The following is a 20,817-nucleotide window of genomic DNA, read 5'->3' as shown; positions in this document are numbered from 1 at the left end:
ATTAAGTTGCTGTTGGAACACTATCCTCAGAATGGGGTGATGTGTTGTGTAGCCCAGTTTGTAGGGCCGGAACATTACAAACATTTTTTTTTTTTTGGTATGAGACAGCTAGTGTGAATTGCCATGTGCTTTGTGCTTTTTCCTCTAAAGTTCCTCTTATCCTCTATTCTAGCCTTCACTTTTGTATTCAACATTACAGACTGTCATGTTGCATTCCAGCGGATGTGCTGATTACTCTTTCAAATGAATACAGTAGTAGTAAAATAGAAAGAAAATGTATGGCTTTAATAAAATGCTTTTCCTTGACTACAACTGCCTCCTGGACTGTCCCCACAATAGCTGAGGAATTGTGAAATTTGTGGATTTACAAATCACAGAATCAAGCTTGTGCTCCACTACTTACTAACTGTATGAACTTGGGAATGTTATTTTACTTTAAATCTCAGTTTCTTACCTACAAAATGGGAGTGATGACATCTACCTTATAGCTTCTTTAAGAGGTATACATGGAATAAGGGTGGCAGAAGTGTGTAAACACCCGACACACACACAGTGAATGCTAGGTAAATATGCACTGAATGCTCACGAGTTCACAGAAACAGCATCAAAGAACTGAGGGGTGCATATCAGCTCTCAGTGCTGTGCACAGCAGTATTCTGGTGAATAGTAACAAACGGCTTTCCCAGGGTGGAAGGTGCAGATCTGCAGTGTTGACTTAACTCCATGGTCCAATTGCTCCTACCATGGCTAATGTCAAGTAATCAACATGAGGTCCTTGGATGTGGAGTTGAGACAACAGTGCAGCAGCACGTCATCACATAGTATTATATTTCCTCCATGTACATGCAACAGATACAAGTAATCTCAAACAGAGGTAATGGCAAACTGTGGAAAAATAACTTAGAAGTGATGTTTTTAGTTTTTACTATCTTTTTAAAAATTTATTAGAATTTGAGTTTATGGATTTTAATGCTTATTAACAGACAGAAGAGGCTTGTGGGCTATATAGTCATGGGGTCACAAAAGAGCTGGACACCACTTAGTGACAACAACAACATGTCTGTGTGTAACAACCCGGGCTTGAAACTTCAGCAACCAGCTCTCGTAAGCTGACACAAGCTAGCTGCAGCATATATTGGGTATGTCTACTTAAGTCTGCTAAAATTCACCCTCAGTAAACATCAGTAGCATGCTGCATTCTGGGAGACAGTCTTGTCATGGCAGGAGGTCACCTGCTACAGTAGGGAAAATGGGCTGAATCCCAGCTCTGTGGCATGTTAGCTCTGAGACTTTAGACAAATGGCTTAACTTTTCCAAACATCATTTTCTTCATCTTTAAATTAAGGGTTGGGGGAAAAAAATGATATCTAACTCAAAATTTTTATAGATGGAAGTAATTCATGTAAAGAACTGAAACACTGCCTAACACAACACATGAATTCTGTAATACTAGTACCATCTTCCTCCTTCTCTCCCTAAACCTTTTTAGTCTTTACAATGTTTAGAGGAAAAATAAAATAACCAAGGGAACAGGCAATAAAACCCCTTTGGTTGTGATACAGAAAAGCCCTTGAGCCAGGTAACTTCATCCAGATTGTGTCTTTGTGTATTTTTGTGTCTTTGTTCTCCATACAAGAGCAGTAACTAGAATTACCTCGAGCTGGTTGCTTCACAGGAGCAATTACTTTTCAAGCGAAGCAGTCCTTACATCAAGTGCAGATAAAAATCAAATTTCCCTGAATCTTTTGAAAGGACTGGGTTTTGAATCTGGGTCAAGTAGAAGGTTGTATGTGGGTTATAGGTGTGTACTAGAAAAAAATAATCTTGAAAATGCTAACATGTCAAAAGAGAATCCAGAATTCAAACTGGAACATCTTTTATGAATCCATTTCTGACTTCTACTAATTTCAAGTATAACACAACAGGTTGATATTTAGCATATAGAATATTTCTAAATAAAGAAAAGTCAAAGTATAGAATGCTATTAATTCAATATTAGACCCTTTTCTTACAGCCATTAAAGATAATATGAAGTCATGACATCCTTTAATATCTATTGTCCCTGCTACTTAAAATTACTAAAAATTTCTATTTAAAGAAGATCTCAAATGGGTTCATTTTAGCCTTAGCCACAGGAACATGTCTAAAGAATGAAAATATCTTTTACAGTTAACAATTTACCTTTAGGTTTGGTTTTCACTCTGGTTGACATAAACAACTAAATGTCATCCATACCTCCTCCCATCACCAAATTACCTGGAAGCAAGTCACAACCCTCTTAACCCTATTTCTCCTTAAATATATGCCACCTGACCCTGCCAACCCTCAAACCAATACCTAAAAATAGCGTTACATTTAATTAAATAATAAAATATCATCATTTTTACTGGAATATAGATATAGTTACTACAATTTAATATTAAATAGGTATTTATGATTCTGTGTGATATTTTTCAACAACTTCCCTCTCCCTATTTTTCTATGAACTTTTTGTTTTTTGCTGTCCATGGGCTAGAACCAAAATTTAGGCCTGGCAATTTAGAAATGGTAAGACCCTAAGGAGTCAATATTTCAAATTATCAATAACTTTGTTCAAAAGATTTGATTTTACAACACTAGCTAAAACCAAGCATTGAGCAGCTGAGTAGTTTCTTCCTAGCCAGAGTTCCACAGGGTTGGTTAAGGTAGGTTTAGTTTTAACAAGGTGCTGTCATCTGTGTCCACGCACATGAGAAAGAGCCTGGATCTTGTCCTGGTGTCTGTCCCTCTGCAGGTGCGAGTGGGTGTGTAGGATGGGCAACATGCTACGGACTCAAGGATGAAGAGGAGCCCCTTGGACCATGACCCATGACTCGTTTTGAATCTCACGAGACAGAAATAGCCATCTCAACTAAAAAGAAACTGGGGGACTTCCTACTGTGAGACAAGCCCACTTTCAGATTCTACATCTTATGTAATATAGGCGAATAAAACAAAATCAGCCTTCTGGTGTTTATAACGTACTGGCAAAAGCAGACATATATACATGTAATGATAAGAAAAGAAATGGACATGCTTTTATCTGTGATGGCATGTTCTCAGGCAGTTTGGAAGCTTTTTATATTTAAGGTACATTTGACTTTAGTTACACAAGTTAAGGTCTCCACCATCAAAGTCAACGTGAAGACGGTAAGGGTGTCTAGGACAGGGCAACAAAGTCACGAGCAAAAGTGAGTCAAGAGCACAGCGCTGTCAGGGAACAGAGCGGGACCTGCGGTGCTGGAACAGGGTCCACACGGGCAGCCGGGGATGAGAAGGCTGACTGCATGGTGCTTGACTGCTTCACTGAATCCTGGGACTGAATCCTTAAATCTGTGAGAAACGTGGGGTAGGAGATGGTCAGATCAATGATTACACATCACATAAGTGTAGAGACGGGTGGAAAGGGTGATAGGCTACACAAAGGGAAATGGACTAGGAAGCCATTTATAACCTCAGGCAGGGTGGAAACCAGAGAGACAGAGTGAGTTGAGAAGCTTTTGTGTCAACACTGACAGCAGTTGGAGATCTAGCAGATGAGAGTGTTAAAAAAAAAAAAAGGCTCAAGATGGGGACCGTGAGCCACGATGGTATAGAGGTGTCTGGCTCAGATGGAGGTGGCTGATACTAGTCCAGATAGAGTTCTGAGGAGCGGGCATACGGAGGAAAGACTGCATTTGGTTTGATGATCAAGTGGTTCATACACAAGAGTATCCACGAGGTGAGGAGATCTGTGTGAGTATCATGCACACTGTGACATGCTGCAGGCCACCAGCGCACTGAGCTCGTAAATGTATCTCCCCTGCACTGACGCATGCTGCTGCTGCTGCAAGTCGAGTCAGTCGTGTTTGACTCTGCGACCCCATAGACGGCAGCCCACCAGACTGCTCTATCCCTGGGATTCTCCAGGCAAGAACACTGGAGTGGGTTGTCATTTCCTTCTCCAATGCATGAAAGTGAAAAGTGAAAGTGAAGTCGCTCAGTTGTGTCTGATTCTTTGCGACCCCATGGACTGTAGCCCACCAGGCTCCTCCCTCCATGGGATTTTCCAAGCAAGAGTACTGGAGTAGGGTGCCATGGTGTTCTTGCCTGGAGAATCCCAGGGACGGGGGAGCCTGGTGGGCTTCCGTCTATGGGGTCACACAGAGTCGGACACAACTGAAGTGACTTAGCAGCAGCAGCAGCAGCAGCAGCAACTATAAAATACACACCAGATTTCAAAGACTTTATACAGAGAAAAGAATGTAAATTAGTTCATTAAAAATTTTGATGATGATTACATGTTGAAATAATATTTTGGACATTCAGTTCAGTTCAGTCGCTCAGTCGTGTCCGACCCTTTGCGACCCCATGAACCGCAGCATGCCAGGCCTTCTTGTCATCACCAACTCCCAGAGTCCACACAAACCCATGTCCACTGAGTCAGTGATGCCATCCAACCATCTCATTCTCTGTCATCCCCTTCTCCTCCTGCCCTCAATCCTTCCCAGCATCAGGGTCTTCTCAAATCAGTCAGCTCTTCACATCAGGTGGCCAAAGTATTGGAGTTTCAGCTTCAACATCAGTCCCACCAATGAACACTCAGGACTGATCTCCTTTAGAATGGACTGGTTGGATCTCCTTGCAGTCCAAGGGACTCTCAAGAGTCTTCTCCAACACCACAGTTCAAAAGCATCAATTCTTCGGCAATCAGCTTTCTTCACAGTCCAACTCTCACATCCATATATGACCACTGGAAAAACCATAGCCTTGACTAGACGGACCTTTGTTGACAAAGTAATGTCTCTGCTTTTCAATATGCTGTCTAGGTTGGTCATCACTTTCCTTCTAAGGAGTAAACGTCTTTTAATTGCATGGCTGCAATCACCATCTGCAGTGATTTTGGAGCCCAGAAAAATAAAGTCAGCCACTGTTTCCACTGTTTCCCCATCTAGTTGCCATTTTGGACATAATGGGGTTAATTAAAATATTTTAATGAAATTAAATTCCTGTTTCCTTTTACTTTTGCTTAATGTGACTACAAGAAACTATTACCTTTACATATCTGTCTCATATTTTTATTGGACAGTGTTAATGTGAGGAACTTTTAATAAAATATTGAGTTTAAAAAAATTCCCCTCCAGGAGGTTTGGGGGAAGAATGGATAAACGGATATGCATGGTTGAGTCCTTTCACTGTTCACCTGAAACTACCACAACATTGTGAATTGGCTATACTCCAATACAAAATAAAAAGTTTAAGTTACAAAAAAAAGAAAGAAATGAATAGAGCCTCAGAGTCCTGTGGGACAATAAAAGAGCAATAATAAATTTATTTAAAAAATTCTCCTCCATAAATATAATTTCTATTACTGAATTATGATAAAACGATGAAATTGTTTCTTTCTATCATGTCTATGTAAGTAACTTGTATCTCATTCATGTATTAAATGGCATGTTTATGTTTCAGTGTGGAAGGACTCTAATTACGAAAATGAATCATCAGTTCAGTTCAGTTCAGTCGCTCAGTCGTGTCCGAATCTTTGCCACCCCATGAATCACGGCACGCCAGGCCTCCCTGTTTATCACCAACTCCCGGAGCTCACTCAAACTCATGTCAATAGAGTGAGTGATGCCATCCAGCCACCTCATTCTCTGTCGTCCCCTTCTCCTCCCACCCTCAATTCCTCCCAGCATCATACTCTTTCCAATGAGTCAACTCATTGCATGAGGTGGCCAAAGTATTGGAGTTTCAGCTTTAGCATCAGTCCTTCCAATGAACACCCAGGATTGATTTCCTTTAGAATGGACTGGTTGGATCTCCTTGCAGTCCAAGGGACTCTCAAGAGTCTTCTCCAGCACCACAGTTCAAAAGCATCAATTCTTCGGCGATCAGCTTTCTTCACAGTCCAACTCTCACATCCATACATGACCACGGGAAAAACCATTGCCTTGACTAGACGGACCTTGGCAAAGTAATGTCTCTGCTTTGTAATATACTATCTAGGTTGTTCATAACTTTCCTTCCAAGGAGTAGCGTCTTTTAATTTCCTGGCTGCAATCAGCATCTGCAGTGATTTTGGAGCCCAAAAAAATATAGTCAGCCATTGTTTCCACTGTTTCCCCATCTATTTCCCATGAAGTGATGGGACCAGATTCCATGATCTTCATTTCCTGAATGTTGAGCTTCAAGCCAAACTTTTCACTCTCCTCTTTCACTTTCATCAAGAGGCCTTTGAGTTCCTCTTCACTTTCTGCCATAAGGGTGGTGTCATCTGCATATCTGAGGTTACTGATATTTTCCCGGCAATCTTGATTCCAGCTTGTGCTTCTTCCAGCCCAGCGTTCCTCATGACTGGAAAAGGTCAGTCTTCATTCCAATCCCAAAGAAAGGCAATGCCAAAGAATGCTCAAACTACCACACAATTGCACTCATCTCACACGCTAGTAAAGTCATGCTCAAAATTCTCCAAGCCAGGCTTCAGCAATATGTAAACCGTGAACTCCCAGATGTTCAAGCAGGTTTTAGAAAAGGCAGAGCCACCAGAGATCAAATAGCCAACATCTGCTGGATCATGGAGAAAGCAAGAGAGTTCCAGAAAAAACATCTATTTCTGCTTCATTGACTATGCCAAAGCCTTTGACTGTGTGGATCACAATAAATTGTGGAACATTCTGAAAGAGATGGGAATCCCAGACCACCTGACCTGCCTCTTGAGAAACCTGCATGCAGGTCAGGAAGCAACAATTAGAACGGGACGTGGAACAACAGACTGATTCCAAATAGGAAAAGGAGTACATCAAGGTTGTATATTGTCACCCTGTTTATTTAAATTAATCATAAGAACAAAACCTAAGAGTTTCAGGGTGAAAGTAAAATGGGACCAGAGACATCCAGGAAGCAGATGGGATGGCAGGCATGGTAGATTTAGAGGAAGGGCTCTGCACCTACTGCCTGCTCCCCGTGTAGCCCCCACGACCTCGGTCTACAGTGGCTCCCCTGATCTCATTGTCCTCACCTGCAAAATAACTAGGCTGGTCTCCTTCAATTTCTATGACTTGATGTTATCGTTTCATGAAACACAAAGGACTACATCATGTTTATACACATTGATAGTATTTGGCTAGAAGAAAGGGATAGAATTCCACAGTGGGACGTGGGTGAGCATTTATAGAGGCACCAACTCCAAAAGGAAAAAAAAACTTTTAAGGAGGATGATAAGTAGACCAGGCATTTTAAGGTAGATTTATGGAAGGAAAGTTTGAAAACACTTGAAGGTAAACCGCAGAAAGTTTCCATTGCCAAACTAAGGACACAGAACTTACCCTCTATGTAAGTGGTTCTCAACACCCACTGCCCCTCTCCCCCAGAAGTATTTGGCAATCTCTAGAGACACTTGGTTGTCACAACTAGAAAATGAATGGCTGCAATCAGTAACAAGAGGGTAGAGGCCAGAGATATTGCTCAGTATCCTGTAGAGCACAGCCCACCATCCAAGCAAAGAACTACCTAGCCCAAAGTGTCAATAGTGCCATGGTGGAGAAAGCCGGATCTAGGTAATAGGGAGCAATTCCAGATCAGTGACTCAGTCAGCGGATCACCTCTCTTTCTGTCCTCTGCTCTGTGTAGCATCTATGCTATGCACTTTAATCTAGAGAGCTGAAGAATGTACACTCTGTCCCCTCCTCTTACACAGACCATGGTTACAAATGTGCCTATTTTAAATAAAAATAATCATTACCGTATCAGGGAATTTACACTACGGATACTTTTTAAGTTGATGCTTTACAGAACTATATTTAGCCTTGGAACTAGAACAGCAGTTAGTGGGCTGGGCTAACCTGTTCTAATTAAATAGAAAGTTAATTTAGAAGTGACCTAAAAGTGAACCTTTTTGAAAGTCAGGAATGTGTTTGCACTAATTTGGGACTTTATTTTCAATTTCTCTCTGTTAGAAGAGAGAACGAAATGGTAACAGCCAGAAATTATCTTCACTGAATATTCATCTGGAGGAATAAAATGATAGATATATTGGAATAATTCCAGTCCAATTTTGCAAAATTGAAGAGTAGAGCTGTGGAATGAACTATGGTTTGTAAAACTCCTGGAATCCAGTAGGTTTTAACTAAATGGAACTTCTCCTACTCTTGTTTACCTATTCTGAGAAAAGGTGCACCTTTTATCCTACCCTTTTGGAGAAGGGAAGGGCAACCCTCTCCAGTATTCTTGCCCAGAAAATCCCAAGGACAGAGGAGACTGGTGGGCTATAGTCCATGGAGTCACAAAGAGTTGGACACAACTGAGAAACTGAGCAGCATGCACGCTTGAAGCAGACATACACCTTGCAGGATTTTTGCTTTTCAAAACTAAGCTCAATGTATCATTTTTAAATTTTGAATGTTTCCCTTTCCTACTTCCCTTTCCTACAATGACTTGTAGAGCTATCAAAAAATACACAGGCATCACGCTCCGTACTCAAACAAAGTTTTCCCTTATCTTTCCAGCAAATACAGTGTCTGTCTGGGCACTAATGGACAGAACAAAACAGAGCAGTAAAGCCAAGGAAGTGATTTTGTTTTGTCCCATGGCACTGATCAACCACTATACATTGATAACTGTGAGATTTTTTATCTCCAACACTGCCCTCTCCTCAGAATCCCAGCAATATGCAGTCACCTGCCTCACTGGCACAACTATTTCAAGGGCTATGCAATACTGCAAACTCAGTATGTACAAACCAAACCCCTTACCTCTGTCCCCAGACCTGCTCCCCTGCAGCATCTGCATTTCTGCTGATGGCAATCCCACCCGTCCAGTTGTTTGGGCCAAAATCCTTCACTGTATTACCTTAAAATTTTATCTGGAAACCAACTTTATACTCATCCCCCTTCCTATCCTTTCCACCCTGAAGTGAGTCACTCTCCCTGCATCCCTGCAACTGCCCTCTCTAGTCTCATAAGAGGCACCAGGACAAACTTTTCTAAAACATAATCTGGATTATGTTACTCCACAAACCTTCCATGGGTATCCCATTTCACTCAGGGTAAAAATCCAAGTCCTTGAGATGGCCTACAAAGGCCTGTATCAGGAGCTTCAAACAGTTTCTGCACAAAGTCAAAGAGTAAATATTGTTTGCTTCATGGTAAAAAAAAAAAACAAAACTGTTCTCTATCTCAACTACTTACTCAAGGCAGCAGTAGACAAGATACAAATGAATGGTCATGGTTAGTATTTGCAAAACCAAGCCATGGGTGAGATTGGCTAGTCGGCCATAATGCCCTGCTGCTGCTGCTAAGTCACTTCAGTCGTGTCCGACTCTGTGTGACCCCATAGATGGCAGATAACCTGGCTCCCCCGTCCCTGGGATTCTCCAGGCAAGAACACCGGAGTGGGTTGCCATTTTCTAACATTCTGCTTTCCTGCTTTATTTACCTCCATAGCACTTAATGCCATCTGCCATACTGTGTATTTACTTGTTTATTTTATGTCTCCTCTAATTCGGGTATAAGCTACATTCTCTCTTTCTTTTAAGCAGTATGTCCAGTATCTAGAAACCGTTTTTGTCACGTGTTGTGCTGAGCTGTGCTTAGTTGCTCAGTCGTGTCTGACTCGTTGTGACCCCATGGACTGTAGTCCACCAGTCTCCTCCGTTCATGGAATTCTCAGGCAAGAATACTAAAATGGACTGCCATGTCCTCCTTCAGGGGATCTTCTCAACCCAGGGATCGAACCCAGGTCTCCGGCATTGCAGGTGGATTCTTTACCACCTGAGCCCCCAGGGAAGTCCTTCTTGTACACAATAGGCATTTAATAAGTAATTGTTAATGAATTAGGAAAGATGAAGATGCAGCCATGCAGGAGATCATTGGTACACTAGCTGGTAGGTCACTGTACACACACAAAGAGAACACAGGCCACTGTGTATGTTGTGAAGCCCCATCTCATTATACCCAGCAAATCTTTCCAAACACCACCACTACACTTCTTAATCATGAGGGTTACTGTAATCAGGATAACAGAAGGATTTCTTACATTTTGGTAACACCGTAGTTTTTCAAAATGACTGTCAATGTCTATTATTTCATCTGGACAAAAATCTTATAAGGAGTCAGAGAAAAATGTTAATATACACATTTGCTAATTAAAAAGACAAGACAGAGATTAAATAAGTATCCAATGGTCAGAACTAGTGAGGCCTTCACAGAAACAAGCCTAGAACTGAGTGATCACTTTGCCCTGACGAATTTTTCTCCTCTCATACATTTGATTCAAGGTAGTCCAGGTTTCATGCTTCATAATAAAAGAGAATATATTCTGGGAGGTGGGAGATGAGAAGAACTTTGACCCCTGAGATACTTTGGCAAAGTTGTGGGAGACAAGGCCATTAAATTCACCCATCCCTGAAAATAATAATCCTCTAGGCCTTAATAAGAGAATTATTGGGCGATAAATGACAATTTGCTAGTAAGAATGAAGAATGGAAGGTACTATTTACTGGGAAGGTAGCAAAAACTTTGAAAAATAATCAAACTTTTAAACTTCTATGACCTTCATTTCTCCAGAGACACTCCCACTGGGTTTTGGCAGGGGTACTCGCAGTCTCAAAACACTTCTGCTTGTTCTTCCAGCTTCTTTCTTAATCAGGCGTTTGGGGAACCAGTGTCGGTTTTCTTAGTGGCAAAGAAGCAGGCGGGGAGATTTCTGAATTCCTATTCTGAGGTCAGTCGTTTCCTAAGGGAGAAATGGAAATGTGAAACACTTTATAGCATGACATTTCTGATTTATGACATTTGGTGTGTTGGGGCTTTGTTTCTTTTGGAGATAGTGAAGTGAAAGTTGCTCAGTCATGTCCAACTCTTTGCAACCCCATGGACTATACGGTCCATGGAATTCTCTAGGCCAGAATACTGGAGTGGGTAGCTGTTCCCTTCTCCAGGGGATCTTCCCAATCCAGGGATCGAACCCAGGTCTCCCGCATTGCAGGCAGATTCTTTACCAGCTGAGCCACCAGGGAAGCCCAAGAATACTGGCGTGGGTAGCCTATCCCTTCTTTAGGGGATCTTCTCGACCCAGGAATCGAACCCAGGCCTCCCGCCTTACAGGCAGATTCTTTACCAGCTGAGCTACCAAGGAGAGAGCATCCATGTAAATTAAATACAAACGCTATTTAAATCTTTCCAACCAACAGCCAAAACGTGCAGCATCTCAACACTTGAAATATACTTTACAAATCGATATAAAAGAACATTTCAACAGCATCTGGTTTTCATCTGTGGTTTCTTCCCTTCCATTCATTTGCTAACAACATAGAAAAATTTTTATAATCAGCAATCTATCAATAAAAATCCACCTTGTTTTTATTCAGTTGCTAAGTTGTGCATCCCCATGGACTGCAGCACACCAAGCTTCCCTGTCCTTCACTATCTCCCGGAGTCTGCTCAAATTCATGTCCACTGAGTCAGTGATGCTATCTAACCGTCTCATCCTCTGCTGCCACCTTCTCCTCCAGTCCTCACTCTTTCCCTGCATCAGGATCATTTCCAATAAGTCGGCATCAGGTGGCCAAAGGATTGGAGCTTCAGCTTCAGAAGCTTCTCTCCTGCTACCAAAATCACTCCGACATCATGCTTCCCTTTACTAAAAGGTTGTTCTTTCTCTACAGTGCAGTCCCTCTACATACCTACAGACAAGTAACTCTGCATACCAACAAGTGACCTTTTACTATTCGAGTATGAAGATACCACCGCAGAAGAATGTACTTGATATGTTTGTGTTGGGGCCCCATGTCGGGTGGGGCTGGGATGGGGATTGAATACACTTCACAGAACAGTTGTCAGTGAGTTGAGTTTTCAAAGAGGAGAGGAACAGTCCCTACAGATGTAGAGGAAAAGACAATGCAGACAGAGGAAGAAAGGTGCCCAAGGGCCTTACCAGACAGTTCTACTTCTTCTTAATTACCCAGTTTCTCCTGCCTCAAACCCCAGGGCACACTTTGCTCTTTAGCTGTCAATTTAGTGCTTCTTGTTCCTTCCTAACACTTAAATCTCCCTCTTTTAACTCCAAGGCGAGGCTAAGGATTCGAATTTCTTTGAATCCTTCAAAAATGTATTCCACATTGTAAAGGATTAAATATACTAGGTACAAAAAAACCTAATAATTAACTTTTCTCTATATTCTTTATATTCCTTGAGTTCTTTGAGCTTGTAGTTGTCCATGATAAAATCCAAACTTCTTAGCAGGACATGCAAAGTCCAGTCTGGTCTGGAGCTAACCCACTCCTCTCTCTCAGCCTCATTTTCCCACCACTCTCGACGCTGCCTCCTTCCCTACTCACATTATAGCCCCACAAACACACACTCACACGCTTCCCTGAGGTTACAATACTGTACTACTTGACATTGCTCAAGCTGGCCTTGTCTTGCTTCATGGATTCCTGAAACTTCACATCTTCCCTCTGCCTGCATTGCCCTTTCCTCCCTAATCTATGGGACCATCGGTCTTTTCAATCTCAGAAACTCAGTTCAGTGACAACTGCTCAGTGAGGTCCATCCCATCCCCAGCCCCAGCTCCACCCAACACAGGGTGGCACCACTACCCCACGCACATTCTTCTATGGCGTATCTATCTCATTCTAAAGTTACTTGTTTGTGTCTCTCTCCTACTGGACAATGAGATTCCTGACATCCATGTCTTATTCATCATTGTTTGTCAGAAGTGTTTAATTAATGAGGTGAAAGTGTAAGCTAGTGTGTAAAATGAAAGATGCTCAGTCATGTCCGACTCTTTGCGACCCTGTGGACTGTAGCCCACCAGGCTCCTCTGTCCTTGGGGATTCTCCAGATCAGAATACTGGAGTGGGTACTCTATCTCTTCTCCAGCAGATCTTCCTGATCCAGGAATCGAACTGGGCTCTCCTGCATTGCAGGTGGATTCTTTACGAACCGAGCTACCAGGGAAGCCCAATTAATATGGAATATTATACAAAGTTTTGAAGGGGATAAAGAAATTACAAACACAGAAGCAAGGGTCTCCCCCTCTCTTGGAAAATTTAAAAAATATTTAGATGGATTGGATATGTATACATTAAGAATACCTGTAAACAACTTGCATCAGTAAGGGTCCTGTCAGGAGACAGAAATCAGATCAATAGTTTGAGTAGAAAATAAAGTAATATAAGTAATTATTAATTCATAAAAGGAGGTGAACTACTAAAAGGACTAAAAAAGAACTCCAAGAGTCTGGAGTTTCGATGTGCAAAAAGGCAGCTACTACTTCTTGGCTGAGGGAAAGGGACCCCAAACTGAGATTCAGATTTCTTCAAAGAGGGTGTGGTCTGAGTTCAACCAAAGCTACCACAGAAATGGTCCATAAGAGGTGCTTAGAAGCAGCCCCTGGTTGATGAAAGTGTACCCTGAGAATGTAGCTGAAACTTCCAAACTTCCAGGCTGAATAACAAATGAAGGCCTGGAACCAGGAGGGAAGTAGCAACCTGGCACTATCAACTTGTAGTATCCCTCTAGTGCCCTCTATTGGCAAAGCTGAGCATCACACCAGAGCAAAGGAAAAATTTACAGGGTCCAGTTCATTTTCCCAAAGTAGGGCAGAGAAGGGTGGATTCAGAGCTGAAAGACAATAAAATGATCACTGACACAAGCTTCAAAGCAAAATTAAAGAATGGAAATTCATATACAGTATGCTGCTGCTGCTGCTAAGTCGCTTCAGTCGTGTCCGACTCTGTGCGACCTCATAGACGGCAGCCCACCCGGCTCCCCCGTCCCTGGGATTCTCCAGGCAAGAACACTGGAGTGGGTTGCCATTTCCTTCTCCAAATATATACAGAATAGTATAAAATTAATATAATACAGAAGTACTGTGCTTAGTCACTCAGTCATGTCTGATTCTTTGCGACCCTATGGACTGTAGCCCACCAGGCTCCTATCTCCATGGGGATTCTCCAGGCAAGAATACTGAAACCGACTGCCATTCTCTTCTCCAGGGGATCTTCCCAACCCAGGCACTGAACCCAGGTCTCCCACACTGCAGGCAAATTCTTTACCGTCTGAGCCACCAGGAAAGCCCCACAGAAGTACTAAGGCCAGTTAATCCATCCTATTTCTAAAAGAAAACTGTAAAAGTCTTTTTTATTTTTTTTTTAATAAACCAACAAAAATTTTAAAAGAGAGCCTTGCAAAAAGTAATATAGCTTGGTTCAAATTAATTACAGGTTTTTAAATCCCAGGAGTTAAACACATTACTTTTTCTTTATTCTCTTTGAAATCTAATAAAAAGGAAGGTTTATGTAACCTGAAATGAGGAGTATGGAATATATGAAATATTATCAGAATTGTCCCAGATGACCTTAACCATAACCTGCAATGGGACATATTTTTCACAAAACAGAGTTACTTCTTTACTGCTCTTCAGAGTAATAAAGAGATGATGCATGTGTGCAGGCTCAGTCTCTCAGTCATTTCCAACTCTCTTGCAACCCCATGGACTGTAGCCCACCAGGTTCCTCTGTCCATGGAATTCTCCAGGCAAGAACACTGGGTTGTCATTTTCTCCTCCAGGGCATGTTCCCAACCCAAGGATTGAACCCCTGTCCACCTGCTTTGGCAGGTGATTCTTTACCACTGAGCCACCTGGGAAGCCCCAAGAGATGCTATCAGTTCAGTTCAGTTCAGTCGCTCAGTCGTGTTCGACTCTCCGCGACCCCATGAATCACAGCACGCCAGGCCTCCCTGTCCATCACCAACTCCCGGAATTCACTCAAACTCATGTCCACAGAGTCGGTGATGCCATCCAGCCATCTCATTCTCCGTCGTCCCCTTCTTCTCCCGCCCCCAACCTTTCCCAGCATCAGAGTCTTTTCCAGTGAGTCAGCTCGTCGCATGAGGTGGCCAAAGTATTGCAGTTTCAGCTTTAGCATCAGTCCTTCCAATGAACACCCAGGATCGATCTCCCTTAGAATGGACTGGTTGGATCTCCTTGTGGTACAAGGGATTCTCAAGGGTCTTCTCCAGGCTAAAAATGAACAATGAGAAATAGAAACACAGAAATCTATTTAATTTGGGGGAAGTAAACAATAATAATTTCATGTAATAGAATGAATGAATAAAATACATTTATATTCGAAGAAGGGACCAGTCAAACTTTCCTCTTAGACACTGGGTATAGGACAGAGACCCTTAGAGGATGAGAGAGCCATGACTTGGGCTCATTTCCCTTAAATCTGGGAAACATAGCCCATGCCTGCCCAGTATCTGTGTTACTTTACCTAAATTGTTTCATTACCAACATGGATTCAAATGTTGTCAATCCAGTTATGCATAGAGATGGTTTCATTTTTCAGGATGTGTAATCTGGAATCATGAAAGTGGTTGACAAGGCAAGCATTTCATTCTAGAGTTTGGAAGATAGGAAGAACGCTGAGAACTCTGCTGAAATGATAAGCTGAAAAAGCTTCGCTAATGCCGTTCATATTGAGTAACAAAGTCTCTTAAACATATAAATGTCAAAATACTGTCAGACAGACATTTGTTTCTAAGTGATACAATAGTATTTGAGAACTGACAGGCTATGGGGCTCTAGACATCAGAGCACTGACATCAGGGGCATCAAATTCTGGTTGTATTTTTCCGCAGACTTGGGCAGCAAGGGCCATGACTATCTGTGACATGGCTTTGCCTGTTAGGTTTCTCTTCAGTTCAAAATCAGCACCACTCATTCTCATTGTGTTCTTTCTTCCTTATCGCCTCAATATCTGAAGATTTCTTTATTTGATTTGCCTTGGACAACCTCCAGACACAGACCACTGGATTTTACTAAGAAATCAGCAGCACCCTCTGGAACTGCTTATTTTTTCTAGCAGAAAGCACCCATGATGCATTGCTTCCTCTCACAGAGTTAATTAATTGCAGTGCCTGCACCATAGGACTCATCTTGAAAGGACAGGTCACTGAAAGAAAGTTGTTCTTTCCCTTGGGGGAGCATCTGGGAGCAATATTCCTACATGTCGAATCTGTTAGCTCCTGTCTCAACCACACCAAGACACCTGGCCGCCAGATTCACACACCAGCTTGCCAAATCTCATCAGTTCATCAACAGCACAGAGGGCCTTTGGATTGGGGTGGCCCAAGAGTGGAATGCTCACCAGAGAAAATATCACATTCTATCCTTTTTCGCTGAACAATGATTATCAGAGATAGCTGAGCAGCCAATGCTTGTTATTTTCCTTAGTGTCTGGTAAACACTCATATGGTCCCAGATCAATTTGTTGAGCATCTATTGCAAAAGCGAACTCAGATCATATTTCTTAAGTACTCATCAGACTTTCTTGGGCACCCAGATATGTTTTTCTCAAGGTAAATAGAGGCCACCTTAGTCATCCCTGAGCATTTCTGATGAGATTCATTACATAGCTTAGGAAGGATTGTTTATATGCTTGGATAATGTGCTGCAGATTTTTTAATGAGGCTCAGGTACTTTAGCTGTTGCCCAAGAATGCACTGTGGTTTCAATCCAAACCAGACTACACTCATCAGCACATGTTCCTTTGATGAATTATTATTTATGTGAACTGACAAAGCAGTGTGATTTTTCCATCAGTCATCAAATCTGCCCTTACACAGTTGGCAATAAATGTTTATTTTCTTCAGTAAGAATGATCTAAATATGCTTGCAACCTGCTGTTTGTTATGATGTTTTTATAACAATGGTAACTTCTTTTTAAAAAAATCTGATTCAAACATTACACAGCTCTTCATTGTGTTCAAAACTAGGGAAGTCTCATTTTTGCAATTTTACTCCTATGACACTCACCAAGAACCTAATGATGTTAGATTGCTCTATCTCAACAGCTAGTCAAGGCTCAAACACACTAAAGGAAATTTAAAAAGATAAGAAAAAAAGAATATCCTGGCCATTGATGGAAACAAGATGCAATAGATCAGCTCTCAATGAACATGATTGTATGGGAAACCTGTGAAATATCAGGCTTATGTCTACAAATGCGCCTTATAAGGGCGATAATGAAGGAAAAGCTGATGAACACTGACATATGCCTCTCTCGAATTACAAATACTACAATAAGGGTTGCTATCACATCTTTCCACAGTTTAAAACCCCTCAAAGTTTCCCTATTACAGACAATTCCTTATTAAATAACAAACTCATTAGTCTAATATCCAAGGCTCCCTGTGCTCTCAAAACAATTCACTCCTTTAGCGTTCTTTTTGGGTCCCATCTTATAACCCTCTTGTTTCAGAAAACTAACCTCATCATTTCTTACATTTCCTTGCCTTTGTTTACGTTGGTCCCTCCATCTGAGAACAAGTTCACTCTTTTATTCTCTCTTCCATTTCTCCTCCCAAATTTTATCTTTCAAGGCCTGGTTCAAACATCACTTCTTCAAGTTTCCCCACAGTCATGAGAGTAATCTAAGAGGTCAGCCTTCCCTTTGAACATCTAATCAGTCAGTAATGCTTACTTTCACTTTACTTGGAATTAAAATTATTTAGGGCAGTCACAACTACCAGTTAAGTTGTGAAAAAAAAGAATTGTTTTGCAGAATTCTGTAAGCCCCGATGATCTAACATAGTATTTTGAACATACTCAGTTTTTTCAACTGAAAGAAATTACCCTTCACTGTTTTTTTAGGAAGGAAAGTATACTTTTTGTCACATCTTGATCCCTGGGTCAATATGGCAGTTTGCTTGAGTCCTTAATGAACTGTTGCTTTCTCCTAAGTGGTGATGATCACAAACTATTGGTTATGTTATTATGGTTATCTAAAGTTATCTAAAGTAATATAGAAATGGCTGTGTCTCAGGAAGATAGGTACTTGCACTGGTCCATGCCCTCTTGGTTATCCAGGTGTTTTCTATTTCTTCCAGTGCCAGAGTGGCTTGTGTTGAATCTGGAAAGACAGATGCCTTAGCAATTACTAATAGACTCCTTAATGCATGGATGATGACAGTATGGTAATAACTTCTTGAGTTCTTTTGATTAGTGATAGTTTTTCTAACCAGTTTCAGTTAAGGGGCTAGCCTTCCAGGGAAGCTTTTCTGCAGCAGATCAAGTAAACAGCAAGCACATTCTGCATGCTGAATCAGTTTGGAGTAGTTGGTCAATGACTCAGAAGAAAGAAATACTTCTTTCTGATTTTCAAAATGTCTGAAGCTAAGTTAGGGGAAAAAACATCACTTTAAAAAGTCTTTTTGAAATCACACAGTTTAGGACTGGCAGAGCTGGAATACCTATCTGATTTTAGAGATGGTTAACTTTGGTCACGCTGTCCACACATAACACTCTTTTCCCAGTGTCCTCACACTCTGTCATTCTTTTCCTCCAAAAGGCTTCCCTTGTTGGTCAGACGTAAAAGTATATACTTTGTCAGTGGGGAAAGCACAAAGGACATGAATGGGCCCCAAATTTCTAAAGATAGTCATCAGCCCTGAAAATCCTCTACATGGCTATAACCACTAGTCTTAGATATGAGGAAAGGAAGAAATGCAATGTTCTTCATTGATATTATTGGTCTATTAATTGTCAAATTATGGGATGAATTTTTCAGGAAAATGGGTCAGGCATCATCTCTAGACACTGGATCAATGTTCTCTGGTACTCACTGATATAAATGGACCTAAATGTCAATCAACAGATGAATGGAAGATGTGGTATATAAATACATATACGTGTGTGTGTGTGTGTGTGTGTGTGTAGATATATATATAAAATAATAGTCATAAGAATGAAATAATGCCATTTGCAGCAATATGGATGGACCCAGAGATTATCATGTTAAGTGAATTACAATAAGTGAAGTCAGACAGAAAAAGATAAATATCATATCTATCATTTATATGTGGAATATTAAAAAATGATACAAATGAACTTATTTTAAAAACAGAAATAGACTCACAGATAGAAACAAACTTTCAGTTACCAAAGGGAATTGGTGTGAGGAGAGATAAATAAGGAATTTGAGATTAACACATATGTACTACTCTATATAAGGGTAACACCCTGGTGGCTCAGATGGTAAAGAATCTGCCTGCAATGCAAGAGACCCAGGGTCAGTCTCTGGGTTGGGAAGATCCCCTGGAGAAGCGAATGGCAACCCACTCCAGTATTCTTGTCTGGAGAATTCCATGGACAGAGAGGCCTGGCAGGCTACAGTTCATGGGGTCACAAAGAGTCAGACACAACTGAGCAACTCACACACACACATATATAAAATAGATAAACTACAAGGACCTACTCTATAGCACAGGGAACTATACTCAATATCTTGTAATAATCTATAATGTAGAAGAATCTGAAAAACATATGCATAAAAATTATTTTGCTGTATATTTGAAACTAACTCGTTATGAATTAACTATAATTAAAAAAAAAGAATAGGATATCAAGATGAGACCTGACATCATTTTTTAATTGGATCCATTCCTTTTTCATAATAGCTGGATCATGACAATATTTATTTTCAAAGTTCTTTTCATTCTCAGTATAATTCTTCCATTTATAATTTATTTATAACATTCACAAAACTATTCCTAAAAGTAAACTGTATTGAAATATATAATTAAAGACATAAATTTGCTCAAATATTATACCCACTGTGCATTTTTGTGTGTTGATTACAGTCTTCTAGGGAAAAAAAAACAACTTTGTGGAGGGTAATATATGAAATCCAACCCACCCCTCAAACTGCCTTTGTTCTTTACTACTGGAAAAAGAGTCCCTTTCCCGTTTCCTGTGATGGGGAAAAAAATAAAAAAGATAAAAATGCATGGTGGTGTTTTTCTTAACTGTATTAGATCATCAGTCCCATCACTGTTTCACAGATTAATACTGGGAATGTGATGAATTGTCTATTCCTAATGCCTTCTTCAAGAAGCTCTTAGAAATAATCAGAAACTTGACACTGAGGGAGACAGATGCAACAAGAAGAACTTGATGTTTATATGAAAGCCGTCTTCTTTCAGGTCTAACTAGCAACAAAATGTTGTGTACGATTTCTATCTCTGTAGACACACACAGTAACACTTTTTTTTGCCTACTTTTGCACAAAACGTAGCACATGGTACGCATCTGTTCTTAAAGTTTTCAACCTCTCATTATCTAGAATTGAAACAAGAATACAAAAGTTCAGAGGATTAGTTCCCACCCAGTTCTCACCAATGATACTTGATTGCTTAGAGTGACTGTAAAAAGTCTGAACAGATCTTAGTATAAAATCTACTTCTATTATATATGAATACATACCCATACTACTGACACTATATATACCCTCCCTCTCTCTCCCTATATATATATAGGTATATACGTATGATTTATGCCTAAAATTAAAGATAACTCACAGATAATGCATTTAATTACTAGAATACTCCATAAACTGACCATTTTAAAGAGAAGAATTTGACTTCTAATATTTTATTCATATTTAAATTATATTTTACTATAAAAGTTTATAGTATTTCTCATTTTATCAATGGAAAATTTGTATATTAGTGAGGATTTCTGATTTTACCCAAGAGAACATAGAAAACTGCCACATCCTAAATAGAAGGGCTGGGTAAACAAGTGATTTGTTCATTTGTTTGTCTGTTATGTTCTTTGCCTCACTTCTATTTACAGAAGACTGTGAATAGACGTACAAAAATAAAAACATTAAAAAGATGAAAGTAAATATAACTGAGAATAGATTATTTAAGGCAAAACTTCAATAAATATCACAAGGGTTCTAAGGCCTTTTACATTTCTACATGCTCTAACATTAATTCCTTGTAAGTTTTTTTTTTTTCTTTTCTTGAGTAG

General features: G+C 40.5%; 1 long non-coding RNA gene across 2 annotated transcripts in view; it reads right to left on the bottom strand.

Annotated features, from left to right (window-relative positions):
- Positions 1-10,301: 10,301 nt before the first annotated feature.
- Positions 10,302-20,817, bottom strand: part of LOC129561191 (uncharacterized) — a 166,196-nt gene continuing 155,680 nt past the window's right edge. For both annotated transcript variants that reach the window (XR_008686939.2, XR_016038493.1), the window contains exon 3: positions 10,302-10,728. This is a non-coding gene — a long non-coding RNA (uncharacterized LOC129561191). The remainder of the gene's footprint in view (positions 10,729-20,817) is intronic.

The sequence above is a fragment of the Moschus berezovskii genome, chromosome 10 (assembly GCF_049115385.1).
Source record: "Moschus berezovskii isolate FMDL1 chromosome 10, NW_MosBer_1.0, whole genome shotgun sequence".
NCBI lineage: Eukaryota > Metazoa > Chordata > Mammalia > Artiodactyla > Moschidae > Moschus > Moschus berezovskii.
Note: the sequence above shows the minus strand (reverse complement) of the source record. Positions and strands in the feature narration are given on the sequence as shown.